Source organism: Sarcophilus harrisii, chromosome 2 (assembly GCF_902635505.1).
Source record: "Sarcophilus harrisii chromosome 2, mSarHar1.11, whole genome shotgun sequence".
NCBI classification, from domain to species: domain Eukaryota; kingdom Metazoa; phylum Chordata; class Mammalia; order Dasyuromorphia; family Dasyuridae; genus Sarcophilus; species Sarcophilus harrisii.
Window position 1 is genome coordinate 124,160,400 of NC_045427.1, and position 26,402 is coordinate 124,186,801.

General features: G+C 38.8%; 1 long non-coding RNA gene across 1 annotated transcript in view; it reads right to left on the reverse strand.

Moving 5' to 3' along the window:
* LOC116421404 overlaps positions 1-22,170 on the reverse strand; it is a 37,763-nt gene extending 15,593 nt beyond the window's left edge. Inside the window, exons 1-2 of the long non-coding RNA XR_004231753.1 lie at positions 21,803-22,170; positions 20,529-20,767 (exon numbers count right to left, since the gene is read on the reverse strand). This is a non-coding gene — a long non-coding RNA (uncharacterized LOC116421404). The remainder of the gene's footprint in view (positions 1-20,528; positions 20,768-21,802) is intronic.
* Positions 22,171-26,402: the final 4,232 nt, after the last annotated feature.

Consider the following 26,402-nt stretch of genomic DNA (forward strand, 5'->3'; position numbering starts at 1 on the left):
CCAGAGGAAGACTATACTTCTCACTGTATTCTGCCTGTATCAGATCACTTCTAGAGGGTTATATCTTTTTCTAGGTATCACATTTTAGGAAGAATACAGCTTGTTCAGACGAAAGCATCCAATGTGGTGAATGGGCTCAAGATAATGTCATATGAAGATTACTTGAAAGGGCTTGGAATGCTTAGCCTGGAGCAGAGAGACTTAAGGAAGGAATGATAGAAGTTTGCAAGCACTTGAAAGGCTTTCATCTGGAGAGAGATCAGATTTGTCCTGCATGGGAAATTTCTTAAGCAGCATCAGCTTTGGGTAAAACATGAGTCTCATGGGTAAAACAAATTCAATAGTTCACAAGTTCAAGAGTTCCAGGATCAGTTGTTCTAAAGAGAGAAGGGAATTCCCTGATATACAATGTTCCCTTGAGAAAGGAGAGGATCATCTACATAGTTCTGCACAGTGTCCTTCTTGGAAGCAAAGCCAAGGAACTACTTAGAGATAGCCAAGTTAAGCAGAAGAGAATTGCTTGTTCAATGGCTCTCAAACTATGTTTTTATCTTCTAGCAGGTGTTTAAAGCAGAAAGGAGTACTAAAGACTTGGAAGGACTGTGTATGATCCCATGGGAGAGAAGGATTTCATCTGAATGTTAGACTATTGTCCTGAGGGGAGTTTGAGTGGGAGTTTTTTATGTATTTGTTAATAGGCTCTTGCAAATTCTTTGCAACTTATATATTTTCAGTGGTGATGGGAAGGGGAGAGAGAGGACTATACCATTCCTATTATGCATTCTAGAGGAAGGAGTTGGTAACTCTGTTATACACATTTGGTGAAACCTAAATGTGAGCCTAAATACACAAGTACATTTAGAGATTTTCCTGGAGTTCTAGATGGAAGCAATGAGTCAAAGAGGGAAAAAAATCATTTTTTGAGATCAGGTATACACATACACATATACACCCCAATCCCAAGACTGGAGGGGAAGGGATACTGTGTCATAGGCTGAGCCTATTTTGTTTATATCTTGTAATTATTTATTTGCTAGATGTATCCCAGCAATAGAATATAAACTCCTTGAGAATAGGGAGTATCATCCTTTTGTCTTTGTATCTCCAAAGCTTATCAAAGTGCCTGACATTAGCAGTTGTTTAAGAAATACTTGACTCAATAATACAGTGCTTGGTCCCATGGAGCAGAACTAGAAAAAATGGACAGAAGATATAAGTATAGATTGGGGGGATATACAGACAGGGCCAGTAGATAGAACACTTACGCCCCTCATCTCCCATGACCTAGTTTACTCACCTATTTACAGTCACACAAATGCATTTGGAATTTTCTTTCTTTCAGGTCAGGTGGGGGCATAGGGTCATCCAAACTATTATAGCTCTTTCTCAGAGTACTAGGAGTAACACTGGTGTGGGAAAATTACACACATACACTCATAACTGTAGTTCCTAAGCCCCCACTAGTGTTCTTCCCATTTAAATACTGTAAATCAGAAACAAGGGTAGCATTAGTTCTTAGTTATGAAATAATATTTTCTAATATAAAAGATAATAAAAGCAAAAATAACAATAACATAACATTGATTTAATAGAAGGAAAAAGCGGGAATAATCAAAAAACATAACCATCCATCTATAAGCCTGGGCCATATTCTCCCACTGAAATCCACTAGTGTCCATAGGCAAGAAGAAGGGAAGATGGGTACTTACAGTAACTTAAAAATAAAGCACAAGAGTGCTTTGATAAAATCACTGTTCTGATCTTCAGGGTTTGATTTCGTGGTCCCTTTATAGTATGGTCTATACCACAAATCATTTCTTAGGGGATACCCTTCTCTTCTAAGCTCCTCCATTTTCCTGTAATATGAAGCTGTCTTCTCTTCCCAATTAGTTTCTTCTCAGTCTTCTACTTTAAGAGCTGCCTCCAAATGAAAATTGATTTACCTCCAACTGATGATGAAAAAGCAAAATTCTACATCTCTATCCAGTATAACACAAATAGTTATGATATAATATTCCCATAATCCCCAAATCGAATTTTGATGCAGAGTTTCTCAGCAATAATTTCCAAAGTCCTAAAAACAATTACATTCAAATTAGTTACTGGGAAACAATGTATTGCAGTTATTGTTACAATCTGTCAGTGCTCTGGCCTATGAGCTCCCTTCAAATGATTCCTTTTAGTATATTTATCTTACATCCTTTCAGGTCCTCAGAAATGTCACATGCTGTTTAACTTTTTGTTGTTCCTTTTTCCCCTTCTAGTAAATAAAATATCCACAAAAGAAAGAGGTAGTACCTTACCCAAGAAAATGAACTTGGGCTTTATTTAAGAGAAAACTTCTTAATAATTAGAACTATCCAAGAGTGCCCCTTCATAGGGAGTCTTCAAACAAAAAACATGATCCCATGTCTGGTAGATTGTAGACCAAATTGTTTTTCAGGTATGGCTGTACTAGTGGTCACTCTAGCCCCAACTCAAAGATTTTTTGGATCAGTAGAACCACAAACAGGTTGAAAATCTATTTTGAGCCTTAGTCCAAAGTCTCTTGCTTGAGTATACAATAACTTCCCTCAAATATTTTACAATATTTTGAAAACAACAAAATGAATACACATGAAACAAGTCCTGCTTTGGTATCTGAAATCTGGTCATTTTATTATTTTCTTCTCCAATTCTCTATTTCAGTTGAAAAGACAAGTTTTATCAGGGAGGCAGCATGGTACAAGGCAGCCAGCCTTGGAGTTAGAAAAACCTAAAATTAGTACTGACTAACCTAAGAATGGGGTACCTAGGTAGCACACTGGATAGAATAACTGGCCAGTGGGCTAGAAGACTCATCTTCCAGAGTTCAATTTAGATTCAAATACTATCTGTGTGACTCTGGGCAAGTCACTTAACCCTCATCTGTAAAATGAATGGAGGAAATGGCAAACTACTCCAAACTTTGCCAAAAAAAAAAAAAAAAAAAAAAAACAAATGAAGTCACTAAGAGTCAGACAGAACTGAAAACTACTGAAAAACAATAAAAACTTAAGAAGACTATAGTAGTTTGTGACTATAGGAAAGTCATTTAACGTCTCAGTGCCCCTAGGAAATTTTCTAAGACATAAATTTCAAAGAAGTTACCAATTTACATCTGTCTGAGGAGTTTCCACACTGGGAAGACCTTACAGAAATCACAGATCTTAACTAAAATATAAATAAAAGAGAGAGAAAGATGGGGATGTAGATAAAAATAGAGCTATGTTTTATGTGCGTATGGATGCATGTGCAAACACATACATACACATATGTACATAATCATATTATAGAATATAGAGATATTGATATAACATAAATATATATATATATGTATATACATACACCATCATACTCACAAGACTATTTGGAAGAAAGCATTTTATCAACCTATAATAAGTTCATATTTAGCTAATTTATTAAGTATATACTGCACAAAGAGCACTGTGCTTAGTTCTGGAGAACATAAAATGTGACAGGGAATGGAATTCACTCTCTAGAAAAGGATATTACTTATTCACAAGCCTGAATCACTGGATAGCACAACCTCTTCTCTCCACCATAGCCTTTGATTCAATCCAGAATCACAGATTCTCAAACTCAGGAAGGGAGGGACCTCAGAGGAAATCTGATCCATTAGTTCTCAAAGTGTAGTCCAAAAACCACTGGGGACTCAGGAGGTCAAAATGATCTTCATAATAATATAAATGTTTTAATTTCTAGTATAGTAAATATCCATAGATATAACATACCTAACCAAAAGCTCTTTGGAAGGTCCTCAAAATTTTTTTTTAAGTATAAAGGGGTCCTGAGACCCAAAATAGGGGGGAAATCATTGGTTTAGTCTAACAACCACTAGAAAAAAAATCCCCTTTCCAATACCACTTTAGATGGCCCTGACACCAATAGCTGTGAGGTACTTAGCTTTCCCATGCTACTTTCTCCCTCAAAGCTGCAGCATGAAAGAAGCCACATTTATACTGCACAGTAAGGACTTAAAACTCAGCTCCAGTGACTCATCAAGCAGGTAAAACAGAGGTAAGAGCCAGGCCAACCAGAGAAAGGGGTAAGAGTAGGAGGGGAGTTCACAGAAAAAAAAAAAAAAAAAAGAAAGAAAGAAAGAAAGAGCCATTTTAATAATAGGGTAATTGCCCTGTTTAGGATTACAATCTGCCAGCATTTCACTAAACTTTATGACACATGATGACAGGTTAATAAGCCAGGTATCTCACTGTGTGAGTTAAACAGATGCCCCAGCCTCCTTAGGCAGGGAGGTGATTCCAAAGCCAAGAAAAAAAGTACATCAAGGTGGAGGCCAGGGGGAGTGGGGAAACTGGTTCTTTCTGTTGTCAAATTGGCCCCAGCAATAAATCACCATTAATAATACTGTCATTTATCAAAGGAGTAACCCTACTTGGCAAAGGCTTTGAAGTAACAGCACCTATAATTTCCCACCTATAAAAGGTACCTTTTGTGCATATGTCATGCTCAGCTCTGACAAGACCAAGACACGGGGGAGTTCATTACTTCTCCACACCCATCGTAACAGGGGACCCACCAAACACATTCATACACTCCTCTTCCCTGAGATTTTGAGTGCATCCTTGCCTTACAGATGGGTGTTGCTTGGATTTCAAGGCAGTGCTCAGAGGAAAGAGTGCCAGGATAGGGAATCAGTGGGCCACAGGCAAATTCCTTAATCTCCACTAGCTTCAGTTTCCTCACCTGGAAAATGGGATAATGACACCTATGCTACTGATGTCCAAAGGTCATTGAGCTAAGTACCTGATTCATCTGAAAGAGCAATGGTCTGAATAAACCTCTTCTCCGCCAAGCTCTTTATTTTGATGTGACAGGAGGAGAGGAGATACTTCATTCACTAGAAGAATAAGACTTTTTTGGATCCGTAGGCAATGAAGCTCTGGGTGCCTTTACACATAGTTTGTAATTTAAAAACAAACAACAATATATGGTATTCTACTGGGGGAAAATGTTGTTATTTTGATTGTTTAGACTTCTTAAAGAGAAAACATATTCATCCTCTTCTTTTATTTACAAGTTGTTTTTAACATTTTAATTTCTATTTGAAAGTTGAAATATAAAAACAAGCCATTAATGTGACTATTTTTATTTTTAGTGCTTCAGAAGGACTTGTAAAATCATAAAAGAAAATCAGGATTTAGAAAATGCAAAAGAAAAAAAAAATTACCCACACAGTAATTTTAAATTCAATGAAATTGTACTCCAACACTTCCATTGGGGTTTTGAATTTATCAATGAGGTTATTCCTTCCCATGAATTAAAGCCAACCACGAAGTCTAGATTGTATAACTCTCCTTTAAGTGTGACGCAGGAAATCCATCCCATATGTTAGGGAGCTCCTTCATTTTCTCTTGACATAAAGAGGATACCAGTGGAGCAGAGCATTTGTCAATCGGTCATTCCCTCACTTTTGATGAATAACAAACACCCCATCTCTTTTGCTCTTTGATTCTTGTATAATATCCATTACTCAACTTTATCAATCTTTATATGAGCAAGTTAAGTCATACTGACACCCACCATGTGCCTCTCCACTATCCAATAGACCTAGCTCCACAGGAAGTCATGAGCACATGGTTCTGTTGTTGCTTCTGTCCCCATTTTAAAGACGACAAAAACTGGAATCCAAGGAAGTGACGTGTCCCACTGCCAATAAATAAAGCAGAGCCAGGATTCCTTTGGATCACACAAAAGTCCCCTGCAGCTCTGATATTTTAGCACCCCCAATCTAACCCAGTACATGTAGTTACCCAAATGTGGAAACTGGGACAACCACAGGGATTGGCTAGGGCAGAGGGAGCGGCCCTTACAAAGGGTCCCAACTCAAGAGAAAATTTCCTTCTTCCCCAGTCCTGTCCAGCTCTTAGCCCTCCCTCTCTTCTGCAAATGCCCAGGCCTGAGGAGCAGCCACTACCGGAAGCCTAGCAGCAGGCTTGTAGTGGCCGGACAGCTTATTGGCAGGGCTGGGGTGAGTGGAGGAGGCTGATTCCCTCCTCCCCCCTTAAGGTCCCCAGGGGCCTGCAGCCTTCTTCTTTGGCTGTACTCTAGCCTGACAGGCAGTGAAAGAGATTTACTACGGCGGGAAGCTTTGATCGCTGCTCTTGATAAGCATCAAGAACAGCTCAACCCATAAGCCTTGAAAGGGAAGGGTTTATGGGCAGGAATGCTGTCTCTTGCAGGAAAGGGGTGGAGGAGGTCTCAGGTTCACTGGGACCTGCTGAGCCATTAAAACCCTTTCATCAAAAGGAACTTCTCTGAGCTACCCTTGCCCTTTGGGAAGAGTAAGGGAGAAGGGCAAGGCAGTGGGCCACCCCCATCCCTATCCCTACCCCACCCTTAAACCCAGGAACAATGATGGAAAGAAAGAAGAGAATTTGTCGGAGCTCTCATCATGCTCACTTCTCTGTTCTTCCAATTTTGTCTAATAAATAAAATCAAAATCAGGACTAAAATCAACCAGAAAGCACTTGTTCTGGAGGAGAAAGTAATTCCTGGTTTATGTGTGTGTCAGCAGTAGGAAGAGAAGGGAACAGAGTTTTCAATATTTCAGCTTTGCTACTTACTAAAATTCTGGATTCCCACTTCCTCATCTGCAAAAATGAATGAATTAAATCAATTAATCAACTTAATTAAGTTCATAATAAAATCAACTTAATTCATTAAGCACCCTCTGCATGATAGATACTATGCACACAGAGAATGTAAGCTTCTTAAGGGCAGAAGTAGTTTCATATTTATCTCTCTAGTACGAAGCACAATGTCTGGCATAGAATATGGCTTAATAAAATGCTTTGGGATTAATTAACAAATTGCTAATCTGAGGAAAAAATTAAAATCTCCTATTTCAAGGAGTTTACATTCAATCTGAGTAACATCATATACATAAAAAGATGCAAACATACAAAGTAAATTTGAGTTTATTTGGGAAGAAATGAAGTAGTAACTGGGGCTATTTGGTGCCTCAAATAGCTATATTGGGGTTATCATCCTATTTGCCTCAGTTTTCTTATCTATAAAATGAGCTAGAAAAGGACCATTCCAATATCTTTGCCAAAAAAATGCTGACTGGGATCACAAAGAGTCAAATATAACTGAAAAACAACAACAACAACAACAAAAATAATAACTGCTGGTATCAGAAAAAGCTTCCTATGGGAAGTGGTCCTGGGCTAGGCTTTGAAGGAGACTAGAGATTCTAAAAAGTGGACCTGAGAAGTCTTTTATTACAGGTGGGAGAAAAAACCTATGCAAAAATACAGAGCTAGAAAATGGACTGTGAGAGAGGGATAGCAGGTAGACCAGTTGGATGGATTATAAAGTACAACATGGCAGTAGTGTGTACTGAGTTTGGAAAGGTAGATTAAAGCTAGATTGTGAAGAACTTGTAAAGATCAAATAGAAGGGTTTTTCCTTATTTTTCCTCTACCTCAGATGAGTTAGGGAGCCACTGGAATTTCTTGAGTCCTTTTAGCCATGTCATGGTCAGAGCTGGACTTTCAACAAATTTCATTCTGGCAGTTGTGTAGAGGATGTGCTGGGGAGGAGAGAGATTGAGGGCAGGAAGACCAATTAGGAGATTACTGAAATATGCCAGGTGACAGGTGATGAGAGCCTGGACAAGAGTGGTGGTGATGTAAATAGAGAAAAGAGGAATGGATTCGAAAAATGTTGTGCAGGGAGAATCGAGACAGGTTGGCAACAGATTTTATAGGGGTGGTGAGTGCCTCTCTCCCAGCCTTAAAATGATGATTCTTTAACTTTCAGTGTTTCTAATACCAGCATCTGCCTTGAGTTACCTCCTCCCTCCCACCTAAGGAATCTGGGTCCAGGGTCAAACTGGACTGAGATCAGGGCCCCTAAAACAGGCCTGTAAAAAGCAGCTTTGTGATTTCCTGCCTGCACCCACTTCTGAAGCTCAAGGCCACAGGGAATCTAAGTTTTCCTCCTAGAGAGTCATCAGTTTGCCTGGCTGGGAAAAATTCCCAGAAACTAAACCCAAGAGGAGAAAAGAGTTCTAAACTTGGCTGTCCGACTTTCTAAACTTGACTGGAGGCTATGGTCAAGGAGAACACTGTATTTAAAGTCTGAGACCTAGCACTCAAGTTTTACTTCTACTACCTGCTTTCTGTGTGATGGCACATTGGGATAAGATGTTCCACCCTTCTTGGTCTTGGTCTTCTGTAAAGTGAGTGAGTGGAATTAACTGACCCTACAGCAATTACTCTAATATTCTTCCACCATCCTAACTGTAGTCTTCCCATTCACTAGTTGTCTAAAAGTTTAACTTCTCAACCTTCCTGAACCTCATCCATAAAATCACTCTCCTCTCCACAAATAGACCTACTAAGGCCAAATAAAGACAAACAAGACCCACTAAGATTTAGTGACTTGGATTTAGGAGAGAAATAAATTCAAATCCTACTTTGTCTCTAGCTTTGTAATCTCAAGCAACTCCCCTCTCCTCTATTTTTTGGTCATAAAATGAGACTAATAATACTTAGACAATTTACCTCTCAAAGATGTTATGAGGGAAGGTTTACTTTACAAACTTTAAAACATTACAGAAATGAATCTTTATTCATCTCTCTCTTTGTTGGGGTTTAGGGAAGGTACATTACAAAGTTAAAGAATAGAGTCCCTGCCCTCTAGGAGACTAGAGGGAATTTTTTTAAAAAGTCAACAATAAACCATACTGAGTCAAAATCAAGTCCCAATTCCCTCCCCCCCAAAAAAAAAATCTGTTTTTTTATAATAGCCTATGAATATAAAGCCACCGAATCCTTTAGTGTCTATCCTGTTCAATTCATGTCTGAAATATATTCTATTAAATATGAATTGAAAAGGATGTGTATGTATAGATAGATAGATAGATAGATCCAGACTCCGCTTGAATACCTCCAAGGAAAAGGAAATTATTCACTATCTCCCAAAACATCCTATTTTCCTTTGGAATAGCCCTAATTGGTAAGCTGTTTTTCCCAATATCAAACCTAGATTTGTCTCTGAAACTTCCACCCATTCTTCTGCCCTCTGGGGCAGAGCAAAACAAATCTAATCTCTCTTTTCAGGAGCCAGACCTTCAAATACTTGAGGACACCTGTAATATATCTCCTACCTCCACCCAAGCCTTCTTTTCTCAAGGTCAGTGTTATTTATCAGTGCATACCTTATCAGCACAAAGAAACCTCTTTTGTGGGATGCAGGCCTAATGTTGGGGACAGCTTAAATTTGAAACCAAAAACACACATGCAAAGAAGCCTCCTGCTATTGTCAAAGCTGCTCAACAGAAAACAGCAAACAAGGCTATGGCCTTAGCGTTCTCCAATAAATACATATTTACTGCATGCACCAAAGTGGGGATAATAACCCTGGCCTGGCTCATAGGGGTCATCTTGAGAAATAGCTGATGTCAGATGATGAGGGTGAACAGCTGCTCTCCATTTGCACTGAGAACTCAGCAAGAGGAAAGAGCCTTAAATTACAGCAGGAGGGATTAAGGTTAAACATTAACAACAGCTTCTTAGCTAGAGGGTTGTGAAACACTGTAATGGGTTCCCCAAGGGGCTGTTGAAGACATTCCTATTTTTTTTTTCCTACAGATTTTACAAAATAAAAGTGGCTGTTTATCTGCCTAGGATGCTTCAAGGAAGGTGTTTCATTAATTCATCTAGTTCATCCTTTTCTCTTCTGGGTCTGAAATACAAGCATCAGTGCAAGTACCATATTATGGAAATCAACCTGACATTTACCCAAATATAAAATCTGATTAATTAGTGGGGGGTTTCCAGTGGATACATACATTTGTATATGTTCATATGTGTACAGACATATATGATTTGTGTGTTTTTATGTACTTACACATATTTGGCTTAATGGAAATTGTGCTTAGTCAAGATCAGGAAGGACACAAGTTCTGTGTGACCCTGGGTAAGTCACTTATTCTCTCAGTACTGACAGAAAACTTTTTATGATTATAAGCTACAGAGGATGAGTTCATATAAATTGGCAAAGGAAGTTCCTCACCAGGAGTGCCTTATGTCATTGAATTGTGGGGGTACAGAAATATACTTGTATACATATACATATATATGTGTGTATTTAATTTCTGGGAGATTTGGAAATGCAACCTATATTCAAATCTTACAACTGTGACCATGAACAGATTACTTAGTCTCTCTGAGCCTCACTTTTCTGAACAATATGGGAACAATAATAATATTTGTACCAGCTACCTCATAAGATTGTTGTAAGGAAAGTGCTTTGTAAATCTTAATGCATTATACAAATATGATTTATTCTTACTATCATAATCATTACTTATAAAAAAATTTTCTAGTCCATTGTCTCAGTGACCTCTAAGATCCCTCCCAGCACAAAAAGTCCATGATTCTGAAAAAGTTCTTATATAATAAGAATGTAGGGGAAAGGGGATATTTATTGTTCAGCTGCTGTCTCTTCAAGAAGTCACGGAAAACATTCACCACCAGAAGAAAGAAAGATGATTTCCAAACCTTCTAGCTTCACTAGGACATTTTAGGATTTGACAGAAACTGTGTCTGATTACAATCAAGAAAGCACCCCTCCACACCAGGGCCCCATTGTCAGGGTTAAACATAAGAGGATAATCTGGGAGGGAAAAAAAATTAATAATTGTGTGTTAGAATTAGAAGAACTGAATTCAACAATTATATGGCTCTTCATCTTACTAACTGGTGCGTCTTAAGCATGTGCCATACGCCTTGAGACCTTAGTCTTTTCTTCTATAAAATAAAGAAGTTAGAATACATGATTTTTAAGGTCCTTCCCAACTCTAAGATTTTGTGATTCTATAATCTCCACTTAGCCAAGAAGACCAAACCCACCACTGAGAATGAAGGAAGGGAGAGAGATTGGGGAAGAGTAGAAAGGTTACTATAACTCCTTGCTCCTCCCTCTTTTCCTCTCAACACTAGAAAAGTTTAAAAGGTTGCCTGATTGCTTTCTAGGGCAGTTTAATGCACTGAAATTTTTCCAGTCACATAGCTAGTGTAAGCATCTGGAGTCATATTTGAACTCGGATCTTCCTGACTCCAGATCTAGTGCTCTACCCACATTACCACATTGCCACTCAATACCTTGAGGAAGAAGAAGAAGGTATTTTAAGAAGCATTATGATGTAAGTGGAAAAAGTCCTACATTTTAAATCAGAATTCTGATGAGCTACAGTGGAAAATGTACTAAATTTGTAATCAAAGAATATGGGTTAGAATACTGGAGCAGCGACTTACTACATAACCATGGGAAAATCATCCAACTACCCCGTTCATAAGTTCAGGGGGTTGAACTATATGATCCCTAAGATCTCTTCCAACTCTGGATCTATAAGTTATAATAAAAGGGGGTGGGGGAAAATGAAATCAATCCATCACCCATTTAGCTCTGATACCTTTTTCAGATGAGAACATTTACATGAAGTCAATCGATCCGTAAACAAAGCCTTGATATCTTTACTGAATCAATCAAAGATTTTCTATAAGGTTTAAAAAAATCTTGGATCATTTTAAAGACCTGGAAAGCCATTGGATGAAATGAGGTAATGCTATATAGCTAGTTTATTTTGGTTGGTTGAAAAGACTTGGTCATGTCCTTTGAAACTCATATAAAACTAGCAAGTTAGTTTGAAATTGGGGATATGAACATCTTATAGTTCAATAGCTGAGATGGGGTCATCCAACCCCTCTACCTAGGAGGAATTACTTAAGAGAAGGAGAGAAACCGATATCTTTACAGAGGAGGACCCTGTGCCAAAGGATTTGAACTTTTTTATCAACATCCTAGCCATGTCCCCAGGTCTGAAGTAAATGGGGACAGTGCCTACCTTGGGACCTGAGTATAAACTGAGTGTTCCAAGACATGTTTATTATTTTTTTTCCTTCCAGATTATCCTCTTAAGCCTAACCCTGACAATGGGGCCCTGGTGTGGATGGGTGCTTTCTTGATTGTAGCCAGAGACAGTTTCTGTCAAATCCTAAAATGTCCTAGTGAAGCTAGAAGGTTTGGAAATCATCTTTCTTTCTACTGATGGTGAATGTTTTCCATGATTTCTTGAAGAGACAGTAGGGAGACAGCAGCTGAAGAATAAATATCCTCTTTCCCCCACTCTTATTATATAAGAACTTTTCCATACTAAAGAAAGGCAACTAAGAGACTCTACAAGATCTCAGCAGAAAAGCTCCTTCCTAACTAATGAGAATGTCTTGAGGTCTGCATCAAAAGGACATCCCTTTGTGATTTACCCCCTCTGCCACATATAATCTTGAGCCCACTTTCCCCTCAACTCTGTATGTCCTTGTGTACTTTGGAGATGGGGGGATATTTTTGTATCAATTGTTCTTATTATAGAACCTTAATAATTGCCCTTTTGAAAAAATAATTAAGTCTGGCTGACTAATTGCTATCAACTGATAATCAATGGGGACACACATTAGTTATAATACCAGAAAGATACTCACCTACCCTCTGACTCACCTGTGCTACCCCTAGAACTTTGAGGGGAGATGTAGTTTCTGCCCTCTGGAATTCATACTGCTACTCCAAGTAGGAAGGGAGATTAAATCTATAGCATATGTTACACTATAATTCTATGACCAGAATTCAAACCCTTCTCTTTAACTTACTCTCTATGTGATCTTGAACAAATAACCCCAGTTCCTTTATCTGTAAAATGAAGGAATTAGATACAATTTAAGATTTCTTCTAGCTTTAAATCCTATGAACTTTAACCAATGGCCACTCAGTCAGGTGATACATAACATTCCATCTAAGATACTGTAGAGGAACAGGGAACAGAGAGCATGCTGGAATTAAAGGAAGAGGCAAACACTATCTAGCACTTTATCAAAGGATCTCATGGGCAATTCTATACTTATAACCATCAGAGAGTAAGTGTTCATCATTATGGGAGTTAATTATGTTTCCTTAGTTTACACAAGGGAGCACAGCCCAGGTATTTTGCTCCCCACTTGATTCACATTTACAAACCACAATTCTACCACAACTTTCATAAAGGCAAATCTGTACTTAGCCATATATACAACTTATAATAATGTGATTTCTTAATGATTGGCAGAAATTTACAGCTGCCCAGAGATTAACTCAATGAGCCTAGATATGATCTTTAGTAAGTGAGGTTAAGAAAGGATGGCCACTTCCTTCATACTCTCTCCAGAGAATAAGTCAAATTATCTAACATTTGCAAAGAATTTCTCTAATAATCTACTAATGAGTTCAGTTATATACATATATAGAGATGATTTTAATAAGTATACACATTATAATTGTATTATTTATTATATTAACTGCTCCTGGTTATTCTTTCTACTTACTATTCCTATGATCTTGGGCAAACGTCTCTGGATCAATTTTGTCACCTATTAAATGATAAGGCTAGATGGGGTAATATTGGTAGTTCTCAAAGTCTGGTCTGGAGATTCCTGAGAATCACCAAACTCTTTTCAAGGTATCTGCCATGTCAAAACACTTTTGATAATAATGTAGATCTTTTAATTTTTAACATGCTAATATCAATAGTTATAACTCTCACAAATTAAAGTTCCTTGGAAGATCTGCAATTAGTTTTAAGAATATATAGGGAACCCAAGATCAAAAAGTTTAAGAATGATGGACTAGATAATTTCTAAAGGTTTCTTATAATATATGATCCTGCAAATGAACTACCACATTTTGGAGTATATTGACCACCTATGATTCCATAGTAGCAGTTCAAGAAAGGAAAGGGAAAGAAATAAGACACTAGACCTCAAAATAATCCTGTGAGATAGATGCTATTCCTATCCCCCCTTTACAATTGAGGAAAATGAGGCAAACAGGTTAAATGACTTGCTCAGGGTCACATAGCTAGTAAGGGTCTGAGATTGAGACTCAGGTCTTTCTGATTCCAGGCCCAGTGTTCTTTTTCACCACCTAGCTATCTCAATAATAGTAATTCCTGTCTTAAATTTTAAGGTTTGTAAAGTAATTGCCCCACAACATAATTCATGTAAACGTTTTCTAAATTTGACCACTTGTTGGCATTGATAGCCATTCACCTAATCCTGTTCAGAAACAACTTTGGATCTGAGGAGTCCCACCTTCATCTTGGTAATTTGCACATATGCATTAAAGCTGAAGTGTTAGTTAAATTCTATTTCCTGTATTTCTCAGCTCTGGTTCTCTCTATGGGACAGCAGTTTTGCGGACCAGGACAGTAGTGGATTTAGAGTAGCTTGAGTTAAACACTATATTTTCATAACTTGACCCAATATTGTTTTGAGCCAAAACTTTATGGCAAAGAATGCAGCAGCTTAAATTAGCTTTGTCTCCAAACAAAATGACCTTGGACCCAGCCATGAGTCCCTGGACAAGGAATATATAGAGACAATTTTAGGACTTGTGAGTTTTTGAAATCTGAGGGAACTTCTTTGATGACTGCTTATATCTCCTTAACATAAATAATCCTTAGATTATTCTTTTAAAGGAAATCATTTATTTGACCCCTCAAGATCTGGGTAATCCTTTGTACTAGGCATGAAATACCAAGAGGACAAGCACCAATTTATTGCCAAGGAATTTGCAAATTTACTTCCTGACCTCATTCAGGCCCTGAATCTCTGTATTAAATGTCCCATCTCTGACCCAGCTGTTTTCTGGTACTGATGATACCTCTAACTTCTAGAGCTTCTTCCTCTAATCGGTAAATTCCTCATCAGAATCTCCATTTAGGGAAGTGTTCATACCAACTATGCTCACATCTCAAACAATTCAGCTCCAATCTCTCTTGACTACATTTCTATTTTCTTTCTTCCCTTTCCCCCATGAGTTTCTTTCCCATCAGAACAAAAACTCCTTGAGGGAAATGATCATATTTCCTTTTGATTGAAATTGTATTTTCAGAACTTAGCCTAGTACCTAGCATACAGTAAGTGCTTAATAAATGCTTTATTTTTAAATATTCAATCAAAATCCAGCTCTCAAGCACCAAACAGTGACAAGCCCTTCTTCTTTTTTAAGCTTGCTATATTTCAGCGAGTCCTTGTCAGATAACCTTGGCATAATGGAGTTGATTCTCAACAGAAGCAGAAAAGTATGCTTGGATATTGTACTCAGAGTTTACATAGCATATAATCAAGAAGCAAATAAATAAGGCATAATTTCAAGAATGTAGTCTGTCATGAAACATCTATTAAGGAGTGATAAGCCTACCACTCTACTGGACTCTAGAATTTCCAAGCATAATAGCTGATTTAAACATAATACTCTAGGAAATTAAACAATCAATAAACATTTATTAGGAACACAGCACTATATTAGCTGCTGGGAATACAAAGACAAAAATTAACTAGTTCCTGCCCTCCAGGAGCTTATATTGTATTTAGGAAACCAACACGTACATTAACAAATACATATAATAATTAACATAAGATAATTTTGAGAATGAAGAACTAGAAGTTTGGAGAATGAGGAAAGGTCTCATGAAAGGAATAGAGTTTGTGTTGAGCTTTAAAGGAAATCAAGAATTCTAATAGAGAATGGAAAGGAAAAGGAGGGGAAAAAGAAAAGGAGGCAAAAGGGGAAAAGGGAAAAAAAAAAAAAGGTTGGGAGAAAGAGAGGGGAGAAAGGAAGAGGAAAGGGGAAGAGAAAAGGAAAGGAGAGGAGGAAGGGAAGAAACTTCTTAAAGTTTGCATTCTATGAGGGAGAAAATAGATATTTTGGGAAAACAGGCACTAGGACCTGGAAATCAGGAAAAGTTTCATGTAGGGAAAGTGTCAAATGTAGCATTTGATCTGATCACTGGATGAAACTAGAGTTCTAGGCAATGAAAGTAGGAAAGAAATGAATCCCAGGCATAGAGATAACCGGTAGAAAGGCAGGGAAATGGGAAGTGGAATGTTGTAGGTGAGGAAAAGTAAGGCCAATGTGGTTGGATTAAAAGTACATTAAGGGGGTTAATGTATAATAGCTGAAAGGTAGGTCAGAAATACGTTTTATGCAGGATTAAAATGCCAAATACAAGTATTTGGATTTAATCTTAGATGTAAAGGTTAACCACTATAGCAAAATGTGCTTAAGAAATCATTTAGGCAACTATATGGAGAATGTTTGGAGAAGGAAAAATCTTAAACCAGGGACACCATTTTTGCTGTAATCCAGGTCAGAAATGATGAGGGTTTGAACTTAGGTGATGTCCATTTGAGAGGATAGAAAGATACATATGTTAAAAAAAAAAAAAAAAAATGTCCTGGCAGTAGAATCAATAGCATTTGGTAACTGGTTGGATTTGTGGGGTCAGAGGGACTAAGAAGTTGAAGCCAGCTCCCAGTTTTTCAATATTTTTGGTTTGAGATAATATTAAATAGAAAATTGGTGATTTGGGACTAAAGCTCAGGATACACATGAGGGCTGGATATATAGATTTGAAAGTCATTTATATAGAGGGAACCGAACCCAGGGAGCTAATGAGGGAGAGAGAAAATAAGAGAGACAGAAACAGAGACAAAGAGAAAGACAGAGTGAGAAGGAGACAAAGACAGAGATATGAGAGAGAGAGAGAGATGAGAAAAGAAGAGAAAAGGGAAGAGAGGAGAAGAGAAGAGAAGAGAAGAGAAGAGAAGAGAAGAGAAGAGAAGAGAAGGGAAGGGAAGGGAAGGGAAGGGAAGGGAAGGGAAGGAAGGGAAGGGAAGGGAAGGGAAGGGAAGGGAAGGGGAAGGGAAGGAAGGGAAGGAAGGGAAGGAAGGGAAGGGAAGGGAAGGGAAGGGAAGGGAAGGGAAGGAAGGGAAGGGAAGGGAAGGAAGGGAAGGGAAGGGAGGGAAGGAGAGGAGAGGAGAGGTAGAAGAGAGGAGAGGTAGAGGAGAGGAGAGGGGAAGGAAGGGAAGGGGAAGGAAGGGAAGGGGAGGGGAAAGGGGATAAGGTGAGAGCTTTCAGACATAGCCATAGAGCAGAATATGTATAGTGACCTAGCAAAGAAGCCTGAGAAAGAGCAATCAGAAAGGTAAAAGAAAAGGAAAAATGTGAGAAAAAAAAAAAAAAAAACTAAAGAAATTATCCAGGAAGAGAGGATGATTAGTAGTGCCAAATGTTACAGAGAAGTCAAGGAAGGTTAAGGACTGAGGAGGGGAATCAGATTGATCAATTAAAGGGTAACTTTGGAGAAAGAAGTTTCAGTTGAATTTATACTAATTCCTTCCACTTCAAGGGATGTAAGAGCATGGTGTCCCTGTGATCTAGAAAATCTGTGTAAAATGTTTTGGTGCTTCCTTCATACCAAAGAAGAAGTCTGAATTATTAGAAAATCAAAAGATAAAATGTTGAGATTTTACAATATATACATTTATTTTAAGTTTTTTTCTGAGTTTGTAAACTTTTCAGTGACATTTGTGATTTCTACAAAACCTGCAAAAAAAAAAAAAAAAATCCTATCTAATTTTTAAGCTGGCCCATGATATATCAACACCTCGATGGGGAAAGTCACAATGTGGGGATAACTATGTACGGTTCTAACTAGGTTTCCAAGAAGTTGAAAAATGATTGAAGAAAGGAAGTAAAGGCTACTAGGATAGACATCTTTTTCTAGATGTTTGACAGTGAAAAGGAGACAACATAAAGGATTGCAGTTTGAGAGAGGGTTGTGAGGATTGGTTTTTTTTTTTTTTTTTTTTTTCCAAAAATAGAGAAGATTCTTGCATTCTTATAGCTAGCTAACAAAGAATGAACATACAATTGGGGAGGGGAGGAATGAGTGTGGAGGCAATCTTTCAGAGAAATGGGGGCAGATTGAATATAAAATATTAATTGAAGATTTGAGAGAAGAGCCTTTTCATTAGAGACTGAAGTGATGGATAGGAGATTGGATAATGCTATCAAAAGGAGTTGGTGGGAGAAGAGAATTCATGATTAATTGTCTCTATATTCTCAGAAAATTATAAAACAAGATCTGCTGAAAAGCAGTGGGGGGAAGAAGTTTTAGGAGAGATGAGTAGGTTTGGAACAGCTATGGAGAGTTCAATACAGAATCAATTAAGAAGTAGTGAAAGAATTACTTTGTTACTGTGAGATCCCTATTGAGATCAGAAAATAAAAATTTATAGTAGACCCAGTCAGTTGCATTCTATTGACTTTTTCCAGCTCTGTTAAGCAATCTGTATATAGGACAAGAGGCTGTCATCCAGGGGTGGGCTTTCATGTATGGCTATAGCACAAGGGGAAGGTGGGGTCAAGGGATTTAACATTAGAGAACAGCATGACATTGACTTTGTTAACAGTAGGATCAACACTGGAAAAGGATAAAGAAAATGAAGCCAGAGCAAGCACAAGGTGGGGAGACTGGAGGCAATGATGAGTACAAATAATAGGTTTATTTAGCATTATTATATTATTTATTATATATAATTGTATATTATATATTTATATAATTCTATATATTATATATTATTATATTAACATTGAAATCTCCTAGTATAAGAAGTCAGGGATTAGGTCAGGGAGGAAAACTGAAGTAGGTATTGAATCCTTCAAGTTAAAAAAAGAATGACCTGGGATCCAGTAGTTAACTACCACTATTACCAGGATCGGGAGCCATATCTGGATAATGTCAACCTCAAAAGGGAGAGCAGGTTTCTGGGTGATGTTGTCAAGGTGAGGGTCTGAGTGGGGCCAAGGATTATGCTGCTTTCTCCTTTGGGACCCATACCAGGAGAAACATAATCGGGAATGGAGAGGAAAGGCCATATGATTCTTGGGTAGCACATTTACTCATCCTTCCATGCCATAGCCCCAACACATGATCCTATTTTCTGGACAGCCTTAGTTGAACAGGTGTGATTGATGGGTTTATTATGCTCCTATGACTAATGTGAAACTTGGCTCATTTCTCCCTTCTTGTTCTTCTAGGCTCTGTATGAGAATGCACTATCCTGGCTAGGCAACCCTAGGGTGAGTATGCAAATCATAAGGCATAATTCTAGGAAATTAAGTAGAGAAGGAACTTCTCAGAAATGGCCTTCAGGACATGAAAAACAACATTCAATTCACTTCGATTAAACAAACATTCATTAAGTGACTATTAGGTAAAAGATGCAGCACTAGTTTCTGTGGACACAAAGATAAATACTAAATAGTCCTTTCCCCTTAAGAAGCTTACATTCTATTGAATTTTATGTTTGTAAAGTGACAAAGACCATTACCAGGCCATATTTTATCCATAGCTTAGTAGACTGTTACATGGATGGTTTTAGAAGAACTAGGAAGTCTTTTGACTAAAATTATCCCATAAATCGTAGAATCTCAGAGCCAAAGGGTCATTTGGACCTCACCATTGAACTTATTTTTATTTAAGCCATCTGTATTGGAATAAATGTTCATAAGACCAGAGATAATGTCTTCTCTATACTTTGTACCACTTTCAGTATTGTAGTACAATGCTCTGAAGGAGCAGGGAGAGAAGAAAGTAAGAAGGGAAAGAAAGAAGGAAAGGTAGAGGGAAGGAGTTGGAGGGTGGGAGAAAGAAGGAATCTTTTCCAGGGCCTTCCTCAAAACCTGAATCTCCTTTGCTGATAACTTCAAATTCTACCATTAGGGATTTATTCCTTTGGATTTAGTATTGTCTTTTTCTTCTATCTTCTTTGAAATAACAATAATTCCATTTTATATATGCACTTTTAAAGTACTTGCAAACATTATCTCATTTGATTCTCACAACACCCTTGAGGTAAGTATTTCAAATATTATCCATATTTTAGAAGAGGGAACTAGGCCTCAGAGACAATATGACTTGATCAGGGTCAAATAGTTGGTTGGTAGCAAAGCTATGGCTTTAACATTACTCATGTTTTTATAGCACTTTAAGGTTAGCAAAATATTTTCACTACAGCAAATACCCTGTAAGGCAGATACTGCATCTCCATTTTAATTCTATTAAGTTCCATTCAGCAGTTACTCATTGCCTATTTCATGCCAAGCTCTGGGAATAAAAAAACAAAGAAATGCAAGAAACAAATCCTATCTTCAAAGAGCTTATATTCTACTGGGGTATTGTGTAGAGGAAGAAACCTGATTAGAGAAGTTCCATAACTTTCTAAGGATTATACAACAAAATAAGTGTCCAAATTAGAGTTTGAGTCCCGTTCACCTCATCATGATCTCTCCATATTACCTAAAGAATTTGTCTTTCCTTTGGGTCTTCCAGGAGTATATGGAACCAAAGAACTCATTGCACTACTTCTACAGGAGGTCTCAACAACTCAGCTTGGGTGGGTCCCCCCCTTTGCCATAAGAGCTAAACAAGAGATTCTCTGATCAGCAATTAGGACTGTATACATGTGAATGCTTAGTGAATAACTTGGGAGTCTAGGATTCAGCATCCCTCCTCCAGCATGAACCACGAGCCGGCTAGAATATATGTAACCTTAAACCTTGAGAATTCCTTCTTTTACCTGGTGAGAAGCAGAGAGCTATCAGTCAGTAGGCACAGCTGTGCTTGAAGACATTCCCAATAAAGTCAAACAGAGTTTTAAATCTAGTTCTTCCTTGATAAATTGAGGGAGTTGGCGTAGATATTTAAGACCCTTTCCAATTCTTGATCCCATCACTAGATGATCTCCAGAAGGTCTTTTCCAATTCTAGGTCCTCTCATATCAAGTCACTTCTTCCCCAACGATCCTCAGCATCTCATCTGTAAAATGAGGATATAGGATTAGGTGGCATGAAGTACCTTCCAACGATTTCATGACCCTTCTATCATTCCAGGTTCCCATCTTCTATAAAATCACAGATTTTGAGCTAAAAGAACTCAGAGGGAGGATTCTTAACCTGGAGTCCATGGACCATAGAGAGATTTCAGAGAATCTTCGAACTTGGTTTAGAAAATAATTATACCTTTATTTTTACTACCCTCTAGCTGAAATTTAGCATTTCCAAAAAAAGTTAAATGAGATCCCAAGATCTCGCAGCAGGCCTGGGGCTTGAGTCCCTGTTCCAAAAGCCCCGCTCTCTGCGCCAGGCTAGGTGCTAAGGTTCCTTGCACCTCCACCGTCCTGGGGGTCTCTTGCCTCGTGCTTTTGAGTAATCTGGCACCGATCACCCAGTCCCCCGGATCCCTCGGGGCCTCCTCTTCCGCCCGAGGCCCGGGGCTTCAGGATAGTTCCCGAGGTTTTATAGCATCTCCAGCCAGTGAGGTTCTGGGACGCCAGTCTCCGGACTGGGGGGGCTCAGAGTGGGGGTCGCACAACCTGTGGTCCGCCCCTCCTGCTTCCTCGGCTCCCACACCCCGAGAGGCCCCGGTCCCTGTCCGCAGCCTTTTGAAAAGACCCCAGGAGGTAAAGAAGAAAAGGACCCTTTTTCTCTGGTGGGAGAACAATGGACCTAAGTGTTTTTGCTTAGCTGTGGGAAGCTCGCGCCAGGCTTTCCCCTCCCCACCCCCAGCCCTGCACCGAGGCCAAACCAGGCCGATCGCAGCCTGGCCGGGTGCCAGCCCTGAAGTGCTGCCTTCGGGGAGGGGAACTCAGCAGCTCGGAGGTCCTGACCTTCCTCCCGGAGCAACAGAAAACACCTGTCAAGGGCGTAAGTGCTAATGACAGGCCTGAGTGAGCGGCACTAGGGTTAACACCTGCATTAGTGTCTCACCCTGCGAAGGTCAATGTGCCTATTTAAATAGTCCCGGGGAGGGGGGAGCCCCACCTGTCAATCCGGAGCTGGCTCTATTACTTACACCGAAGCGCTCCCCAGTCATCCATGTAATTGAAATAGCTCCGGGGATTTCCTCCCCTGCCCCGGGGAAGGAGCACTGAGGGACTGCCCGGAGTGTGTGCCGCGGGAGGGTGTTGCTCGGGGCTGGGTCTCTTATCAGCACCGGCCGCGCTCCCTCTCGTCACCGACGCGTCCTTCCTCCCGTGAAGTCCGCGTCTTCTCGGGCAAGAAGCCGCGCAAGCCTCGGTCAGCTCCTGGCCTCGCGGGTCCGGGTCTGGAGGGCTAGCTCCGGGGCCAGAAGCATCCTTAAAAGCCGGCCCGCCCAGCTCCCCCATTTTACAGATGGCAACCTGAAGGAGAGCTGGAGTCCATGGCCTGATGGAAAACTCAGCAGCGTGTCAGGGCGGAGCCAGGGATTCCAGAGGGGGTTTTAGAGAGCATCTAATCCACTGTGTATGTGTGTAATATTGTATGTGCACATAGAATGTACATGTGTTTGTGCATACATATGTATGCGGTGTATATAGTAGTGTGTGTGTATTTATGTTACTTGAGATGCATATATTATATTGCAGGCACATATACATACCCATGTGTATCTGTACACGTACGTATATGTTTATGTGTATAATCTACATGTATGTATATTTATGTTAACAGGGATGCGTGCATATGCCTACATGCTCACGTGTACATATTATGTTGTGTGTGCGTGTCTACACGCATACATGTATGTGTACATACACATGTGTGTAGTCTACATACAAATAACACGTTCCCATACTTATCTGTTTTTGACAGATGATTCCTCTCAAGAAGCTTACATCCTAACGAACAAAACAATATGTATTTAAGCTCTCTATATAACTATATACAGAATAAATAAGCATCCCAATAAGTAATGCGGCTCAAGATCTATCCTGTTAACCCATGCTGAGGTTGCTGTCCAGCAAAACCATCAGATCTTTTCCCATAAATAGCTGTCTTGCCGGATTTCTCCCATCTTATATTTGTACAAAGCTGATTTTTTGAGCCCAACTATAGGACTTCACATTTACCTCTATTAAAATTTATAGCGGCAACATGGTGTGTAGGACAGAGGTCTCAAACACACAGCCCACCACACTTCCTAGAACAGCATGAACCAGGTCAAAAAGTAGTTCCTATCCAATTTTAATGTGTTGAATGTATTAATAAAAAATCTCACCTGGCTTAGTTTCCTCTCATATAAAGTAGAAATGTTCATGAAAATAATACTTGTACTACCCATCTAACTCAGAGGACTATAGTCTAGTAATAATGTTATTATTAAATGGTTTTCTAACTCAATATGTGACCTGTAGAGATCCTTACATATGGTTGAGTGGCCCCTGTTTCCATTTGAGTTCAGCAACACTGGTAGGTACTTAGGACTCAGGACAACCTAGATTGAAAAACTATTCCTGACCCATATTAATTGGCTGTGGCACTATTGACAAATTGCTTAACTCTTCAGCACCCCAGGCAACTCTTGAAGACAATAAGTTGCAGAACTTTTGCTTATTTCCCCCACCTGGAAGTTGCACAGAAAACTGAAATTATAGTTTTAGGTCAAGACAAAATTAATCTTATTAGATTCATGAAACATTAAAAGAACCAGTAGAAAGCCTTTAGCATATTGATTATATTTTCTAGGAAGTATTGCTCAAACACAGTCTAGAAGTACAAGAAGATATTATCTGCACTAACAGGGAAATACCTATACCCATGGTCAGAAGTCCACTGAAGCATGGGTTTTCCATGCCATCTTCAATGTTAGTTGCCCCTACCATCCGTAAATTTGATGGCATTAATGCTTTATTCTAATCATTCATTTGTTTTAAAATGTTGATTTTGGATTTTGCACCCCACCATTTTCAATGTTACTTGTCCCTACTGTCAACAAATTTAATGTCATTCTTTTTTTTTTTTTTGCAGAAGATATGATGGTATATTTGTTTATTTATTATTTTATTTTTTAATAGCTTTTTATTTACAAGTTATATGCATGGGTAATTTTATAGTATTGACAATTGCCAAACCTTTTGTTCCAATTTTTCCCCTCCTTCCTCCCACCCCCTCCCCTAGATGGCGGCAGGATGACCAATACATCTTAAATATGTTAAAGTATAAATTAAATACAAAATAAGTATACATGTCCAAACAGTTATTTTGCTTTACAAAAAGAATCGGATTCTGAAATAGTGTACAAGTAGCCTGTGAAGGAAATAAAAAATGCAGGCAGATAAAAATATAGGGATTGGGAATTCTATGTAATGGTTTTTAGTCATCTCCCAGAGTTCTTTCACTGGGTGTAGCTGGTTCAGTTCATTACTGCTCCATTGGAACTGATTTGGTTCATCTCATTGCTGAAGTTGGCTAGGTCCATCAGAATTGATCATCATATAGTATTGTTGTTGTAGTATATAATGATCTCCTGGCCCTGCTCATTTCACTCAGCATCAGTTCGTGTAAGTCTCTCCAGGCCTTTCTGAAATCATCCTGCTGGTCGTTTCTTACCGAACAATAATATGCCATAATATTCCTATACCACAAATTATTCAATGTCATTCATTTTTTAAAATGTTGATAATAATGTCAACAGAGCCCTGAAGGATCCCACTAAAGTTTTCCTCTGTACCAATGTCCTGAGAGGATCGAACTCCATAGAACTTTGACTTCCTTTGTATTCTCTGTCACAGGATGTCAGGATAACAAATTCCCCAGTAGCTTGCCCTAAATAACTCAGTACTAAGAATGAAGTGAGATACTATAGGGGACTATGAAAAGAAATAATAATGACGTCTCAAGTTTAATTTGCACCATCACCCAAAACTTCTACCTAATCTCAGAACACAACTGCCACGTGTACCATTCTCACAATCTCCTGAGGCAGATGACGAAGTGAAAAGAGCAAGAAGGTTGTAGCTGGAGAATCTAGCTTCCAATCCTGACTCTGCCATTTACTAGTTACCTATGGGAAAATCCTCTCACAAGCAACATGGAAAGATTACTATTGTAGTTGTTGTTTATTTCATTTGTTTACAACATTTGGGGTTTTTTTTTTTGGCAGAAGTACTATAGTGTTTTGTCATTTTCTTCTCCAGCTTATTTTACAGTTGAGGTAAATAGGGTGAAATGACTTGCTTAGGGTTTTTTATTTCATTTGAAGTCAACTACTTGACTCCAGGCTTGGTACACTACCTGCTTTATCCACTTGGCAAAAGGCAGATAGGAAACAAGAACTTCTTAAGAGTCCTTTGAATGGATCTCCCATTTTGGCAAAAAATGTCACTTCACTCTGATGAGCTTCAGTTTCCTCATCTAGAAAGTAGGAATTATATCTTCATTAACAAATCAGAAGACCTGAATTCAAAGGCTGTCCCTGATGCTTAATATCTGTTAATATCTTAAATATCTAAGTGACTTAAGCCAAGCCAATTACCAAGTCCCTTAAATTCCCTTGACCTCAGTTTTCTGAGGTTCCATTGTACAAGTTCCATTGTAAAATAGACTTGGTGATCTCTAAGCTCCCTTCCAAATATAAATCTGTGATAAATTAAGGTAAATTAGGAACCTAAGACTAATTCCCGTTTTTTCAAAACTTAGCACAGTACCTGACACAAAGTATACTCTTATTAAATGCTAGTTGACTGACTGGATGATTGACTGTAGATGGGGGGGATGAGGGGAGGCTATGAAAAGAAACCAGGTTTCCTCAGCATTCCAGATGGGATAGACACATTCAGATTCACTGGAAGCAGAGTACCAGATGAGCAGTTAGCAACTAAACCAGAGGGGCAGATGGAAGAAAAGAGCTTCTTAATACTCCTATGAGTGGATCTCCCATTTTGGCAGGAAAAAAAATCTCTTCACTCTTATAAGCTTTAGTTTCCTCATCTGGAAAGAGGGAATTAGACCTTTAGTACATACCACACAGGATTGTTGTGAGAGTCAAATGAGGTGACATATGGAAAGCACTTTGAGCAACTTAAATTGCTGAATAAATTTCAACTAATATCATTAATCATCATCATCATCATGACTATTAATGACTAACCAGGCTTCAGGTGGGAGTCTTAAATCTTGAGAGCTGATTTCCCCAACTTTGCAAGGAAAGAAATAGAGACAGCCTATTCTAGAGGATGGGAAGGAGGGGAAGACCAGAATGAAGGGGCAAAAGCCTCAGGTTCATGTCCCATGCAAAGACATCCACTAGTTGTGTGACCTTGGACAAAGTCACTTAATAAACCATTAAGTATTTCTATGTGCCTGGCACTGTGCTAAGGGCTGGGGATACAAAAAGAGGCAAAAGACAGTCCCTGCTCTCTCAGAGCTTACAATCTAATTGGGGAGACAATATGCAAATAATATATTTTAAAAGCTGTATAGAGGATGATTAACAAATATTTAACAAAAGGAAGGCATTGGAATTAAGAGGGGTTGGAGGTTTCCTAGAGAAAGTGGGATTTTAGTTGGAACTTAAAGAAAATAAGGAAACCTCTCAGTCTCAGTTTCCTCATCTGCAAAATGGGCATTAGGAGCATTTAAAATACTCAACCTCTTAGGATGGCCGTGAAAAAAGCATTTCATAAACCTGAAAG